The sequence below is a fragment of the Pelobates fuscus genome, chromosome 7 (genome assembly GCF_036172605.1).
Source record: "Pelobates fuscus isolate aPelFus1 chromosome 7, aPelFus1.pri, whole genome shotgun sequence".
Taxonomy (NCBI): Eukaryota; Metazoa; Chordata; class Amphibia; order Anura; family Pelobatidae; genus Pelobates; species Pelobates fuscus.
This window is the reverse complement of record NC_086323.1, coordinates 197,328,732-197,344,492: the sequence shown is the minus strand read 5'-3', so window position 1 is coordinate 197,344,492 and position 15,761 is coordinate 197,328,732. Positions and strand designations below refer to the sequence as shown.

At 47.7% G+C, this 15,761-nt stretch overlaps 1 pseudogene; it reads right to left on the bottom strand.

Annotated features, from left to right (window-relative positions):
- LOC134568417 (zinc finger protein 850-like) overlaps nucleotides 1-15,761 on the bottom strand; it is a 181,360-nt pseudogene that overhangs the window by 103,915 nt on the left and 61,684 nt on the right.

The window sequence follows — 15,761 nt, the reverse complement described above, 5'->3', positions numbered from 1 at the left end:
CCCAGGGGGAGGCATAAAATCACACATCTGGTGCAACCCACACATTCCCTCCCCTCAGATAAACAGTTAAACCAATTATTACATACAATAAAAATACAGTTTTTACACACACACTGTAACTTTAAAACCATACATCCAATTTCAATAAAAGTTGCATATTCAGACTCGGCATACATCAAACATAAACACTTCCAAAAATCAGCCAAATCCCTCCAGTGGATCAAAAGTTAGCTGGAAGTCCTTTATGACCGACCGCAAGCACAATTTCCTGCCCAAAACAGTTCCATAGATTTGGGCTGTGCGGTCAGTCAATTTCATGCGAAAAAACGACTAAGTCCCATTTCGAACGGGACTTAGTCTCTGGAGCTGCAAGTTCCGTATGGGAGAAGGTAAGGGTCAGCGGTTTTCGGCAGAATGTGTAGCCGATTTTAGTTCCACAGAATCTTTAACATACACCGCTGACCGCATTCGAATGACCCAAAATGGCCGCCGCCACGTGTTCGGCTGCCGAATGGCGGCCACCCAGCGCTCGGCAATTAACCTGCAGTAACCTCACAGCCTGGGAGGTAAATTGCCTGCACACTTTAACTTCTGGGTGGTCCGCCTGTGTGGTACTTGGTTCAGTAAGCCCTATTTACTGAACCAAGTGGGAGAGAGCCAGGGGCAAGTTATTTTACAGGTCTGGGGACATAGTCTTAAAGGGGCATTGTTCAGCAAAGTCACAATATGTCCCCAGACAGTTCTTAAAGGGCCATACACACCAATAAAAGTTAATACATTTTCAGGGGCACAATCTTCCAGGGGCCATAGTCATGAGGCAGGAGGCTGGCAAATAGGCTTCTCCACAATCCAGGGAAGCAGGGCAATTTTTCATTTAAAGGGCCAGTTACAAATAGCCATTTGTAACACACACAAAAATATATAATATACAAAAACTACCGACAAGAATATGAGCATTCAACACATCCCCAGATAGCTGAGATCTGAGCGCACATTATTACCGAATAGCGCTCAGATCCCATAAACACAGTTCAATCGCCATGGAGCCAAAGTCTTTCACATAGTCTTTTGTTATACGAATGGGCTCCATGGCATGGCTATCTGGGGTAAGTCCATTTGTGCATAAAAGTACCAAACGGGCCGCGTTCGTATGCTGGATGAACAGAAGAAGTGAGGTCGGCAGCTGCAGCGGTGTTCGTGAGAAGGAGTGTCCATTTTTTGTTGCAAGAAATCGTCGACGAACACCGCTGAGCATTCGTACGTCCAAGATGGCCACTGCCTTGTGGTCGGCATACGAATGACGACCACCCAGTCGGCATTCGACAATTAGGAAGTGTCTGCGGTTAACCCCAATGTTCTGATGAGGCCAAGAGGTTAACAAGCAGCACACTTCCATGCTGGATGGCCGGCTGTTTGGCAGTTGTTCGGTAAAATGAAGAAATAAACGTGGGGGCTCTACGGGTAGGAAACAGCCAAACAAACAGACAAATTATGGAAATATAAAAGTAATTCACATACAGAGGGTTCTGTCACAGACTCCTTGATGGCTTCCAGGATATTACCTGTGCATACCTGGATGACATAGCGATCCACAGTGAGTCCTGGGAGGAACACTTAGCTCATGTAGGAATGGTCATGGATCAGAATCGGGCTGACCTGACCCTGAAGGCAGAGAAATGCCATTTTGGGATGGCTGAGGTTCAGTACCTGGGTCACCGGGTGGGATGTGGAAAGCAGAGGCCAGAACCAGCCAAGATAGAGGTGGTTACAAATTGGCCAACACCTCACACCAAGACCGAGGTCCTAGCCTTCCTCGGCACTGCTGGGAACTACAGGTGATTCATACCAGACTACAGTACTATTGCCAAACCCCTGACAGACCTGAGAAAGAAAAATCTTCCCCAACAGGTCCTGTGGTCTCCCCACTGTGAGGCAGCCTTTCAGGCTCTCAAAAATGCACTGGTTAATGCTCCTGTCTTGGCTGCACCAGCCTCTAACAAACGCTTTCTCATCCACACAGACACTTCCATGTTCGGGCTGCGGGCAGTCCTCAGCCAAATAGGAGATGACAGAGGGGAGCATCCTGTTGCCTACATCAGCCAAAATCTCCTGCAACGAGAGGTCGGCTATGCTGCAGTGGAAAAGGAAAGTTTGGCCCTGGTGTGGGCGTTAAAAGAAACTGACTCCCTACCTGTATGGACAAGAGTTCACTCTGTTTACAGACCATACCCCGTTGGTGTAGCTAAACTGGGTCTCAGGAGATAATGGCAGACTGTTACGATGGAGCCTATCCCTACAGCAATTCAATTTCACCATCACTTACAGACCCGGGATACAGAATGGCAACGCTGACGGGTAATCAAGACACACAGACCTCAGTCCAGAATAGCCCAGTTCTGGACAGCCTTAGTCTGCCCAGAAAAGGGGTCAGACCGTGTCTGCCAGAGTGTTCCACAAGGAGGGAGCCATGTTACAGAGATCACCTCTGTCTACTACAACACAGATACTTGTGTTGCTACCTGGATACTTTTACAATACCGCCACTTTTGTTGCTACCTAGATACTTTTCTGACACTGTTTATACGAACGCGCCTTGTCATCACTGTTCGTATACAAATGGTCGAAAGGGTAGCCGACCAAACTGACGAAAGAACTACCGAATGGCGACCACCTATACTCTGGCGTGTGTCTCTAATTAAACTGCGGTTTCTGTGGTTAACCGCAAGATAATCACTTATCCCAAGGTAGTCGCCACTCATATGCCGAACACAAGGCGGTGGCCATCTTTTGCCATTGAATGCTCAGCGGGACTTGATCGTCAAACCCCTGGAACTATTATCGGACACTAGTTTGCACGGATCCCGCTGAGGTGCCGGTTGTCCCATCTGATTGGACAACAAGACACGAAAGCCATACAGACACTTTATTCCCGGGCCTTTCAGAGACTATTCGTGAGATCTGAGCGTAATTCGTATGTTTTGTGCGCTCAGATCCAAACTGTCTGGAGATGGGTCATTTTAGTGTTATCATGTAAATGTTATGTATTTTTATCCTGTTTTCTTTTGTGGAATAAAACGTGGGTATTTCATGTACCTGGAGATAATTGAGTAACTGTAACCGATGAGACCAATTATCTCCAGGGTAGGGGGGAGTGTTCCTATTGGCTGTGACACTGTATTGTTCTTTGTACCATCAGGTCCAGAGGGGTGTTCCGCTGGCCTGGAAACTTGTATTTAATCCGTGCATGAGTACCCATTAAACCAGTTCATTTTACCCTCAACTCGCAGCCTCGACTCGTGTTGTAGGAAAAGGTGTATCCTAGCTCTACTCGTAGCTAGTGTTGAATATCTACATTTCCAGGATTATTACTGTATGCAAATCGGAGCGGCGCTCTCACTCTTCAATACCGGTAACCAGGACATCTAAGCGGTCTGTAGCGGAATGCAGTAAGCCTGTCCTGTAAAATGCCTGTGTAACTGTATTCAGTATATCTTGCCTGTGTTGATTTTCCTATTCGTATATTTTCTTTGTGAATCGTATGTCATTCGGTAGTTTCCATTCGTACAATATGCATATGGAAACTACCGAACTGAGGGACCACCCCAGAGAGAAGTGTGTTGGCAATTAAGGTTCGCATTCTTTCTAAAACCGCAAGTTAACAAGCTCGTTAGGATTGTATCTGGGTGGCCGCCATTCGGCATGCGTACACGTGGCGGCGGCCATCTTACGCATGAAAATCTCAGCGGTGTTTGGTCGTCGAGTGTCTGGAACTCAAATCGGACACTCAAACAACCGAACACCGCTGAGACCTCCAGAGCTCCGTAACTGCCGAACGGAGAGTCCTAACGAAGCCCCATTCGGTAGAAACAAAGTACCGAATGAGGGAACCAATATCTAGGTGAATTGAAATATGGATGGCAAATGTAAGTGTATGTTTTAACTGCCGAACGGAGACCGACCGCAGGGCCCAAACACATGGAACCCTTTTCGGATACCACCTCGTGTGCGGTCGGTCAAACTTCACCCTCCACCTAACTACCGAACCACTGGTCCGATCTGGGTGAATTTTCGATAGGATAGTCACCCAGATCAGGGCTACCTAGCGGTACCCTAATATTTAGCTTATGTGTTGGTTTAGGGGTATATCCACGTTTGGGGTAAAATATTGTATAAGTTAAGGGGATTATGAGTCACTCTGAGGGGAGGAGATGTGTGGGAGGTAACAAGCCCTGTATTAGTTACTGTCCTAATTAATGTGAATCCCTCCCTTGCATGGGAGCATGCTTTATAAGGAACCCTGGAATAAAAGATTGTCAGTTCTGCTCCTGAAACTGTGTGTCGTCCAGTTATTGGGATTGCTGTTGGGATATTGCTGTACCTTTTTACCTGCTGGAACCTCTGCTGTGGATTTACTATTGACTTGTTCCTGAGCCTCCCTGGGAATAGCTGTGGGAAATCAGCTCTCCGCTACACGGTCTAACTTCCAGCTAGCCTGGAGGCAACCGTAACAACCGGCTCTTGCTAACACTTCCTTAGAACTATTTTCGTCTTCTACCTCGTGGCAGACTGGTGAGAACTTCCCTGCGATGGTGATCCAAAACTACCAAATTGATCTGGGTGATCTTTGGATATGTTGCTCACTCAGATCCATGCTATCCATGGATGTGACTCTTGTGGGCTTCCCATGCATTTTGGGGGTACTTTTGGGGTGTTCCAAAATTGTACGCCATCCGTGGCAGTCACATTGTGACAGGCCGCCACATTTGGTGGCAAGTGGGATCATCCCTTTTCCTGGACTGCTAATCTGTGGTTGGCACTGGTGTACAGTGAATGGAAGGCTGGTACACACAACTTAAGCGCAGCACATTGAAAGAATTATTAGGAGTTTGTGGAGGTACTCCCAGCAACAAAGCCAAGCAGGTCATAATCAGCGAATTAATGGAGCTAGACCGGGAGAACTTGGCTGCGGAAACACCAACCATTCATGAGAATGAGACGGAAACCAACAGGGAGATTCGGGAACGACTGGCACTGTTCAGGCCAAACCCATCTCCCAAAATATTAATGCAATTAATAAACAATGTTACCACGAATGCAAACACAAGGGAACAGCGGGAACTACAAATACACTTGCCAAAGTGCGACAAACCGCTGCACCGCTCCCGAACCGCGAAAGGTTCCTTTCAGTACGTTCAAAGCCTTCAGCAAATTGGAAGGGGAAATTGACGTCTACCTGGCAGATTTCTAACACCAGTGCATGCTACACAGAGTAGCTGAAGAAGAGTAGGTCCCAATACTAGCATGGAAATTATCCGGCAAAGCAGCAGACCCTATTCAGACTAAGATTTTCACTAATATGAGAGGGTAAAAGAGGCGCTCTTAGCCTGGTATGCAGTGACATCCGAAGTGTACCGCAGAAAATACCTGGACTTTCGGAAAATGGATAAAGACTTCTACACAGAGTGGGAAAGCCGGCTGCAACGATCAGCCTCCCAATGGATTACAAGCTGTCAAGCAACCACCATAGACAAAATTTTACAGCTCATCCTATTTTAACAATTTTCAATTATATAGAAGCAGACGTCAAGGAGTGGGTAAGGGACTGCAGACCTCTTACACTCCCAGAGGCAGCCCAGCTTGCGGATGAATACCATGACGCTCGCAAGTTGGACCAGCCTCCACCCTGCGTTCAAACCCTGTGGACCCAGACAGCAAGGGGGAACTATCAATCCCCCATCCGACCTACCCCTACCAACACCAAGCGCCCTCTAGCACAGGGTCCCTGTTACGAAAGCCGTATTTTGCTATGTACCTTTTGGTGCTATTTGCACCTTTCTGACTTATTTACAGCCCTTCGTATGGTTCAGCACGAACCCTTTATGTAAACGTATAAGTGGCCGCCATTTCGGGACTTTGCACGTGTTCGCGGCCATCTTACGTACGACCAGCGGTGTTTGCCCACAACCATCTGGAACTAAAAACGGAGACGCAAACAGGCGAACACCGCTGAGACCTCCAGGATAACATAACTTCGTGCTGGACCTACCGAACAGTGCACCGTTCGGTAAGACAATTACCCTTCGCATGGGGAATACAGCGACACCAGGGATAACTATGGATGGCAAGGGGTTCGTGGAGTTTTACCGCACGCACAGAGACCGACCGCAAGGCCTAAACATATGGAACTATTTTCGGCTGGAAAGTCTGTGCGGTCAGTCCAAACTTTGGAAACCCCTAACTCCCGAACCGTTCATCCGAACGGGCCAGTTTTCGGATATGTTGCCCCCCTGAACGAGGTCTTTCCTCGATGCAGGATTTAAGGGTGTATCCCCTGGTTTTGGGGTACATGCAGAATGTGGGTGAAAATGTGTGTAACATAATTGTCTTAACTGTTTATCTGAGGGGAGGGGACATGTGGGTTGCACCCAATATGTGATTGGTTATTTTATGCCTCCCCTTGGGAGTGTCCATTTTGTATGTGACCACAATAAAAAGCAGGCTGGGCACCCCAGTCCTCAGTTCTTGTTTGACCCTCAAATCGCAGCTTTGGCTCGTTTTGTGGGCAAAACGGTATCCTAGCTGTGCTATAGCTAGTGGGATTATTCTACATTTACAGGACTCGTATGGAATACTATGGAAGCAGCCCCTCTCCTTCTTCAGCAATAGGAATCCAGACTACTAAGCGGTCCAACTCTCAGCAAGACTAAGGGTAACCGTAACATTTGGTGGCAGGGGTGGGATAATTCTGGATGTCCTAGGTGAGGTACTGAACGGATGGAGAGCGCTTACGAAAAATTGAAGCGTACAACCCTAAAGGATTTACTGGAAAGCCGAGGGGGATACGCCAACAACCGTCCAAGGAGAGAGCTGATAGCAGAGTTAACCGAACTAGATCAGAGCTTCACCATGGCAGAAACACCGACCACGACTAGTGACGAAAAGACCAGGATTGTTCGGGAGAGACACACTATACGGGCCAAACCCACCCATGGAACTGATACAGCAGTTGATGGCAGAAGCGGACGAAGACATAAGGAAGACTCGAGCCTACGAACTCGATATGGTGAACGCACAACGCAATGCTGAAGTTCCACAGATGATCGTTCCTGTCGAAAACGCCGGGAAGCCCAAAATACCCTATGCGGCTTTTCGACCCTTCATAGAGAGCGAGACAGGAATTGATGAGTATTTGGCGGACTTCGAAAGGCAATGTGCCCTGCACCAGATCCCCAACAGAGAGTGGCCAACGATACTGTCGGGGAAACTTTCCGGGCGCGCCATAGAAGCCTTTCGTACCCTGGGTACTGAGGAAGTGACACAGTATGCACTAGTTAAAGAGACCCTGTTGCGGCGGTATGCTGTAACTCCTGACACGTATCGCCGACAATTTCGGGGCACGAAGAAAAAGCCTAATGACACCCATATGGAATGGGCTCACCGAATGCGGAGAGCGGCAAACCACTGGCTGAGTGGGAGTAAAGCTGTGACTGGTGAGGAGATTTTACAGTTATTTCTTTTAGAACACTTTTATAATGGCATGGAGCAGCAGGGAAAGGAATGGTTGCGAGACAGACGACCCTCCACGCTAGAGGAAGCAGCTCGATTGGCCGATGAGCATTATGACTCCCGTCTTCACGAGCCCACGAACTATCGGGCTCCAACACGGGTCGAACCCAGAGAGGTTTACCGTGCACCACCCCATGCTGAATTCAGGGCTCCGGTCCCCGCAGGGCCCGCCCGACACTCAGGACCGCCCAATAACAACGCTGTGCGCCCCAGGCCGACTTGCCACCGGTGCAAACAACCCGGGCATTTCATGGCTAGCTGCCCTCTTAATACACACCAGACACCCAGGAATTACAATTACCCCTCTGGGTCCTACCGTCCTGCCTGGGCTCTCTGTGTCAACCAAGAGGCCCCTATGGAAGAATACTTGGGGCCGCTTCACGAGGCAGACCCTGTATATGCTGCCTCCGATAACCGCCAGCACCATCGGCAGAAGGTATGGGTTGAGGGACGGTCTACTGAGGGGTTGAGAGACACCGGGGCTACTATCACGCTGGTACAGAGTCATTTGGTGCCGGAGCACAAGCGATCAGGACAGACTGTGGCCGTTAGAGTGGCGGGGGGGATGTGTACAAAATTCAGACCGCTAAAGTACATCTTGATTGGGGAGCGGGAAAGGGGGCTGTGAACGTGGGCATAATGGATAATTTACCTGCCGAAGTACTACTGGGCAACGATTTAGGCCCCATGACTTCTGCCTATGCTCCAGTATACAAGAACGAGGCAAACCCAGTGACTACTCGAGCCCAAGCCCGGACAGAGCGAGAACTCTCACCCGTGCGGGAGACCCAGGTAAGACACACACCGACCGTGCCTGACATGTTAAGCCCCATTCCCTGGGACACCCCCGATGCTTTCGAGACAGAGTCTAAGACGGACCCGACCTTACAAAAGTACCGAGAACGAGCAGAGACTGGAGGGGGCGGGGCAGATAACAAAACATTTTTGTGGGAAAAGGGGAAACTGTACCGCTTAACAGAGAAAAAGGGACAACGTAGGCGACAGCTGGTAGTGCCCCACAAATACCGTCGAGAAATCCTCAAGATAGGACACGACATCCCCTTGGCAGGCCACCTAGCTGTAACCCGTACACTACACCGCATTACCCACACGTTCTTCTGGCCAGGGGTACACGCTGACGTTAGGACCTACTGTAACACTTGCGATGTGTGCCAACGAGTAGGAAGGCGAGGAGATCACCCTAAAGCCCATTTAGTCAATATGCCCATTATAGAAGAACCCTTCAGCAGGGTTGCTATTGACCTAGTAGGACCACTGGCTACCCCTAGTCCCTCCGGTAAGCGCTACATCTTTACCGTAGTGGACTACGCTACCCGGTACCCAGAGGCTGTTGCCCTATCCAACATCCAAGCGGATGCGGTAGCGAATGCCCTAGTCCAAGTGTTCTCTCGGGTAGGATTCCCAAAGGAAATCCTGTCCGACCAAGGCACCCAATTTACGGCTGAATTGACCCAACAACTCTGGCAGGTGTGCAAAATCAAGTCCCTCCTGAGCTCCCCATACCACCCCCAGACGAACGGATTTGCGAGAGGTTTAATGGGACCCTCAAACAAATGCTCAAGACGTTCACTCAGGAATACCGAGACTGGGAACGCTTCCTGCCGCACCTCCTATTTGCGTATCGGGAGGTGCCCCAGGAAACAACAGGGTTCTCTCCCTTTGAGTTGCTCTATGGAAGAAAGGTACGGGGACCCCTAAACCTGATCTGGGAGCACTGGGAGGGAGAGATGGAAACTGACGGTGTCCTATTGTGCCATACGTGCTGGAACTCAGAGACCGAATGGAGCATTTAGCCAAATCCGTACAGGCTAACCTCCAGTCGGCCCAGAGAAGACAGAGGGTATGGTACGATCGGGGGGCCCGAAGAAGAATCTTCACCATAGGGCAAAAGGTACTAGTACTCAAGCCGGTGAAGACAGACAAATTGCAGGCGTCCTGGCAGGGCCCGTACCAGATCGTAGAGAGACGAGGAGACACCACCTATGTAATAGCCAGTTGCCACGACAACAAGATTAGGAAGACGTTCCATGTAAATATGCTCAAAGAATATTTGGAGCGACCCGAGGATGTGACGGCCGTATGTTGTCCCCCTCAGGAAGACCCCGACAGCCTACCCATTCCTGACCTATTGGAAAAGAGTTCCCCCATAGATATCGTAGCTCAGGTTCAGATAGGAGACCGAATTAGCCCCACTGAAAGGGAGCAGCTTAACCCACTCCTACAGTCCAAAAACCTCACCTTCTCCCAGAAGCCAGGGTACACTACCCTAACCACCCACCAGGTAGATACTCCGGGACAAGCTCCCTTGAGCCAGGCCCCGTACCGAATCCCCGAGGCAGTTAGGACAGAAATGAAGAAGGAGATCGATGAGATGCTCCAACTCAGGGTAATTGAGCCCTCCGATAGTCCATGGGCCTCCCCGGTTGTCCTAGTGCCCAAGAAAGATGGGACAACACGATTTTGCGTAGACTATCGGAGGCTCAACGAAAAGACAGTGACAGACGCTTACCCTATGCCCAGGGTAGACGAGCTACTGGATCGTATAGCCCGGGGGAATTACCTGACCACCATCGACCTCTGCAAGGGTTACTGGCAGATTCCCCTGGCCCCGGAGGCTATCCCCAAGTCGGCATTCGTCACCCCATTCGGTTTATACCAGTTTAAGGTGATGCCGTTTGGGATGAAGAATGCCCCAGCTACATTCCAGCGCTTGGTTGATAGACTCCTGGATGGCTTCCAGAGTTTTGCTTGCGCATACCTGGACGACATAGCGATCCACAGTGAGCCCTTCGTATGGTTCAGCACGAACCCTTTATGTAAACGTATAGGTGGCCGGCATTTCGGGACTTTGCACGTGTTCGCGGCCATCTTACGTACGACCAGCTGTGTTTGCCCACAACCATCTGGAACTAAAAACGGAGACGCAAACAGGCGAACACCGCTGAGACCTCCAGGATAACATAACTTCGTGCTGGACCTACCGAACAGTCCACCGTTCGGTAAGACAATTACCATTCGCATGGGGAATACAGCGACCCCAGGGATAACTATGGATGGCAAGGGGTTCGTGGAGTTTTACCGCACGAACAGAGACCGACCGCAAGGCCTAAACGTATGGAACTATTTTCGGCTGGAAAGTATGTGCGGTCGGTCCAAACTTTGGAAACCCCTAACTCCCGAACCGTTCATCCGAACGGGCCAGTTTTCGGATATGTTGCCCCCCTGAATGAGGTCTTTCCTCGATGCAGGATTTAAGGGTGCACCCCCTGGTTTTGGGGTACATGCAGAATGTGGGTGAAAATGTGTGTAACATAATTGTCTTAACTGTTTATCTGAGGGGAGGGGACATGTGGGTTGCACCCAATATGTGATTGGTTATTTTATGCCTCCCCTTGGGAGTGTCCCTTTTGTATGTGACCACAATAAAAAGCAGGCTGGGCACCCCAGTCCTCAGTTCTTGTTTGACCCTCAAATCGCAGCTTTGACTCGTTTTGTGGGCAAAAGGGTATCCTAGCTGTGCTATAGCTAGTGGGATTATTCTACATTTACAGGACTCGTATGGAATACTATGGAAGCAGTCCCTCTCCTTCTTCAGCAATAGGAATCCAGACTACTAAGCGGTCCAACTCTCAGCAAGACTAAGGGTAACCGTAACAGTCCCGTTGCTATTGCTGCTGTGACGGACCACCTGACACCCCGACTGGGCTTCCTAGTAGCCTTGAGCACTATAAGCACCACACCGGACACCACACCTGACTCCCTACCTGTATGGACAAGAGTTCACTCTGGTTACAGACCATAACCCGCTGACGGTTTATCAAGGCAGCTGCCGCAGCTTGGCTGGGGTCTCGTCGTCCCTTCTCACCCTGGATTAAACTCCTGGATCTAGCTCCCAGTGTACTTTTGTACTCCAGACAGAGAGACCAAACGTTAGCCCTGATTCCCTGGAACTGTTTTGGGCATAGGACCATGTGCACTGTCGGTAAAAATAAGACTTCCAGTTAATTCCTGAACTGATCTGGGTGATATTTGAATATGTTGGTGTAATGGACAAGGGTTTATTATGGTCTTATTCATTAGAAATCACTTAATACAGTTTATTATGTGGAGTGCCATTTTAGAATTGTACCACTAGGGGGAGTAGTGAGCACCTTTTTTGGAGACTTTCTTTGTCTGAGCCATGCGGCCAAGATGGATGCCTGACTCCCCATTCAATGGCACACAGGGATTGGGTAAGGAAAGTCACATGCTCAATCACTTTACAAGGTGAAGCCACGTGCTGGAGGAGGAGAGGCATTCCTTTTCGAGGCCGAGCATTGAACATCTTGCAGCTGGCAACTGATAAGTATTTGTATCGCTGTTTTTTATTTTTAAGTTTAGTTTTATTTTAGTTAGTTTTAGTCTCATTTTAGTTTAGTTTCATTTTAGTTTAATCAATTATTATTTGGTGGTTTGATTAAACGGAAAATCATATTTTCTGGATAACATTTTGGTAGGGCAAAATCATTTTTATTATACAATGGTTGATGTGTATTTAGCAGTGTGAGATTATTGCAGTTAAGATTGATGTAGTATTGCATTGTTAGTTAAAGTATATAATATTTGACAACTGTTTTATATATGTGTATATATATTGTTTCTTTATGCATGTATATTAAACATGATATATCTTTTACACAACTATCAAGGTGTGTGTCAGTTTGGATATTAATTGTTAAATCATATCTCTTCGAGTGTACTTTTTTGTTTGTTTGTTTTTTCTGTTATATTTGGGTAATCCTTTCAGGAGAGTGTTATTTGACTCCCATTGTGATGCATGCCACATGTGACTAACTCCATTTTGGAATAGCCCACATGGTGAGTAGACTCCATTTTGGATTCATTCTATTTCATTTGTACTTTGGGAGCAACATCTAAATTATTAAGATATACCAGTTAATACCATATCTGGCATTAATTTAGATATTTGGAATAATTAGAATTTTTTAACAAATAATAGCGATCTTTTTTCCGTTTCATCTGGCGTAGTCGGCAGGACATTGCAGGAGTTATTAATAATAATAGTTAATAGCAAAACTGCATATTTCCACAATTTTGTGATTTTTTTATTTTTTATTTTTCCAGAAAGTTATTATTTTGGTCAAACTTATCAGGATTTAGTTTACAAGCCTCCCAAGTTATGTTTGGGTAACAATACCACACTGCGACAAGAGTGGTGTGTTTTAGCGTTGTCATTGCTGCAAGTGGCTTGTGTACTAACTGGTTTTGTTTTTAATGATTATTTTGCACTTGAAAACTTTATGTATTACTCATAAGTCCATTTGAAATTCTGTATTGCTTAAAAGTAGCATTTTGTGTCAGTTTTAGATTACCCTGGGAAGGGGATTAGCTATTGTATGTCCCTGAGAGACCAGGAAATATAAAATAAGTAATACGTGGGTTTATTGTGTATCTGCCTAGCGGGTGAACTGCCATAACGTGGGCTGTAAACTTAGTTACAGTAGCGGGTGGGGAACTTAGGCTAGGGGGTACTGAGCATATCTGCCTAGCGGGTGAACTGCCATAACGTGGGCTGTAAACTTAGTTACAGTAGCGGGTGGGGAACTTAAACTAGGGGGTACTGAGCATATCTGCCTAGCGGGTGAACTGCCATAACGTGGGCTGTAAACAGTTACAGTAGCGGGTGGGGAATTTAGGCTAGGGGGTACTGAGTATTGGACTTTTAGTGACTAGGAAATACATATATTGATTGTTGTATGTATGTATGCTTGCCTGGGAAAGGGGGTATTGACCCATAGGGACCAGGGGGTATTTGTGTAAACCGAACTGGGGTGGGAGTTCTCTAATGCCATTGTCCAGTAGGTGCTTGATTTGTGTCTGTGTAAGTGCATGAGTGGTTGCAGTGCAAAACGGAAGAGTGTTATAGATAGCTGTTTGACAGACCACTAGAAACCACATAAGTATGCATACCTTGTTCAGAAAAAAGCGTGTGAGCAAAGAAGAGAAGGCCAAGTACGGGGCAGTCCCTGAATGGGCATGTCTGGGAAAATGGACAGACATAGGGAAGGAGCTTGTGCATTATGCAGCTCCTGTATACCCAGCCACCAGTGGTGATGTAGGGAACATGGCATTGAGACTATGTCTTAAAGTATATTCCAAGAAACAGAGTAAGGCTGCAGCTGAAACAGGATGGATCATTTTGCATGCCTTACGTGAGGAGGTATTAAAAAGAGAAGCCTTGGAAAAGGAACTAATTGATGTAAAGGGAAGGTTAATAGTTGCAACTGAGTGCCTGCTTTCTAATAATGAACGAAATGCTTGTTTGGAAGAACAGTATGCTACGTTGCGGGTGGACAGAGTGAACCATAGGAGCCCTGTAGGGAAGTTGCCTAAGCCATCCCGAAGGATGAGACCTGTGATAAAGGACTCTCCCAGAGAAAGTTCATCATTGATTTCTTTCTCGGATGAGGAGGAAGATTTTGTGGAGTACAACTACGATATCACCTGATGATGTACCGGACCGCCGTAAGGCCCGTCCTGTCATCACTCAGCAGCGGAAGCGCAGAGTAAATAGGGACCAGTATGGTAATGCAGGGGAGGCACATGATGAGGTGAATGAATTGATGAGAGGGTATACGCAAATGGAATTGTCCGAGTTGGCCAAAGCGTACAAGCAAGGCAGTGATGAAAGCATGGGCGAGACGCTGGTGCAGACAAAGTGATGCTTAATGCAACAGAAGCAGTGAGTCTAGGCCAGATAACTAATGATCCCCAAGTCAGGCAGATTTTGCGACAGGTGAGGGAAATACAAGGCAACTTCTCATTGCTGGATATTGTGAGGCATGCCTTGTTCAAAGTTTTCCCTCTCATGTTGACATAGAGCCTCACACCCCCTGGCGCACCTTAAAAGAGGCAATAGTTCGTGTAAGGATCATGGGATGTGTAGCAGGGTTGGATAAGGATAATTGGGCTGGGCCAGATGTAGAGGAATTTACACAAAGCATGCGGTCCCGATTCCTTAGAACAGCCCCTAACCATTTAAGAGCTACTTTGATGTCACTATTATGTGGAGCAGGTCCAAATGGGATAGTACATAAAATAACAACAGTGTTGGCAGAGCTAGGGGAATTTGAGCAAGAGGAAAAAGGGAAAAGGGGTATCGCAGCAACTAGCAGGTCTAAAGACGAGAGTGAGGACATCTCACCAGTTAAACAAATGTCTGCCCCTCCAGTCAAACATAATCCAAACAGAGACTCCACCAAGTATGCTATTTCTCGAAAGCAGATGTGGGCTGACTTGGTCAAAGCTGGTGTTTCTCCTGATGAGATTGATGGCATCTCTACACCTGCTATGTTTGAGAGGTGGAGGAACATCATAAAAAGAAAAGTGCATGTTGCATATAGGGATCGCAGTTCTGACAAGGTCAGCCTCATCAACCTAGATGAGGATATCACATCTGGTGCCGCCACCCAGACTGACATCAGAGATGACTTTAATTCAGACCAACCCAAGATGCCCAAGAAACACGTTATCCCTTCCACAGAGAAAGTTAAATCCATCTACCCCTCAGAGGAATTATGGGCCATTGCAGCAGCATCAATCAGCTGACGTGATGGCAGTTCCCAGGCAGTGAATATGTTTCCCCTTACTGCTGGGGACCGACGGCCTCATGTGCCGCTGACTGTATGGTGGGGGCGGGGAGCCAACTGCACCAAGGTTTTGGCTTTAGTGGACACTGGAGCTGAAGTGACTGTACTACAGGGTAACCCCTCAAAGTTTGCAGGTCCCATTGTGAAAATAGAAGGTTTGGGAGGAAGGATAACCAAGGCAGTGCAGGTTAATGTAACTATCTATTAATGAAGGCCCAAAGTTTGTGACTAACGCACTGATTTCAGAATTACCTGACAATATCTTGGGATGTAGATGTATTGCTAGGGCAAAGAATAGAGACTCAGTGGGGGGTGTTCACCTTTGGATTTCCACACAAGCCTTCCTATTTTAGAGCTATCAAGGAAGTTGTGAGGGGAAATGCCAACTGGACACCTGTGGTAATTCCTCCTCCTAGTAGTCCGGTAAGACTGAAGCAGTACCGGCTACCAGGAGGACTGAAAGATCAGCGAGACAATTTCTCAGCTATTGACATCAGGTGTAGTTCGTCCTGCCGTTAGCCCGTT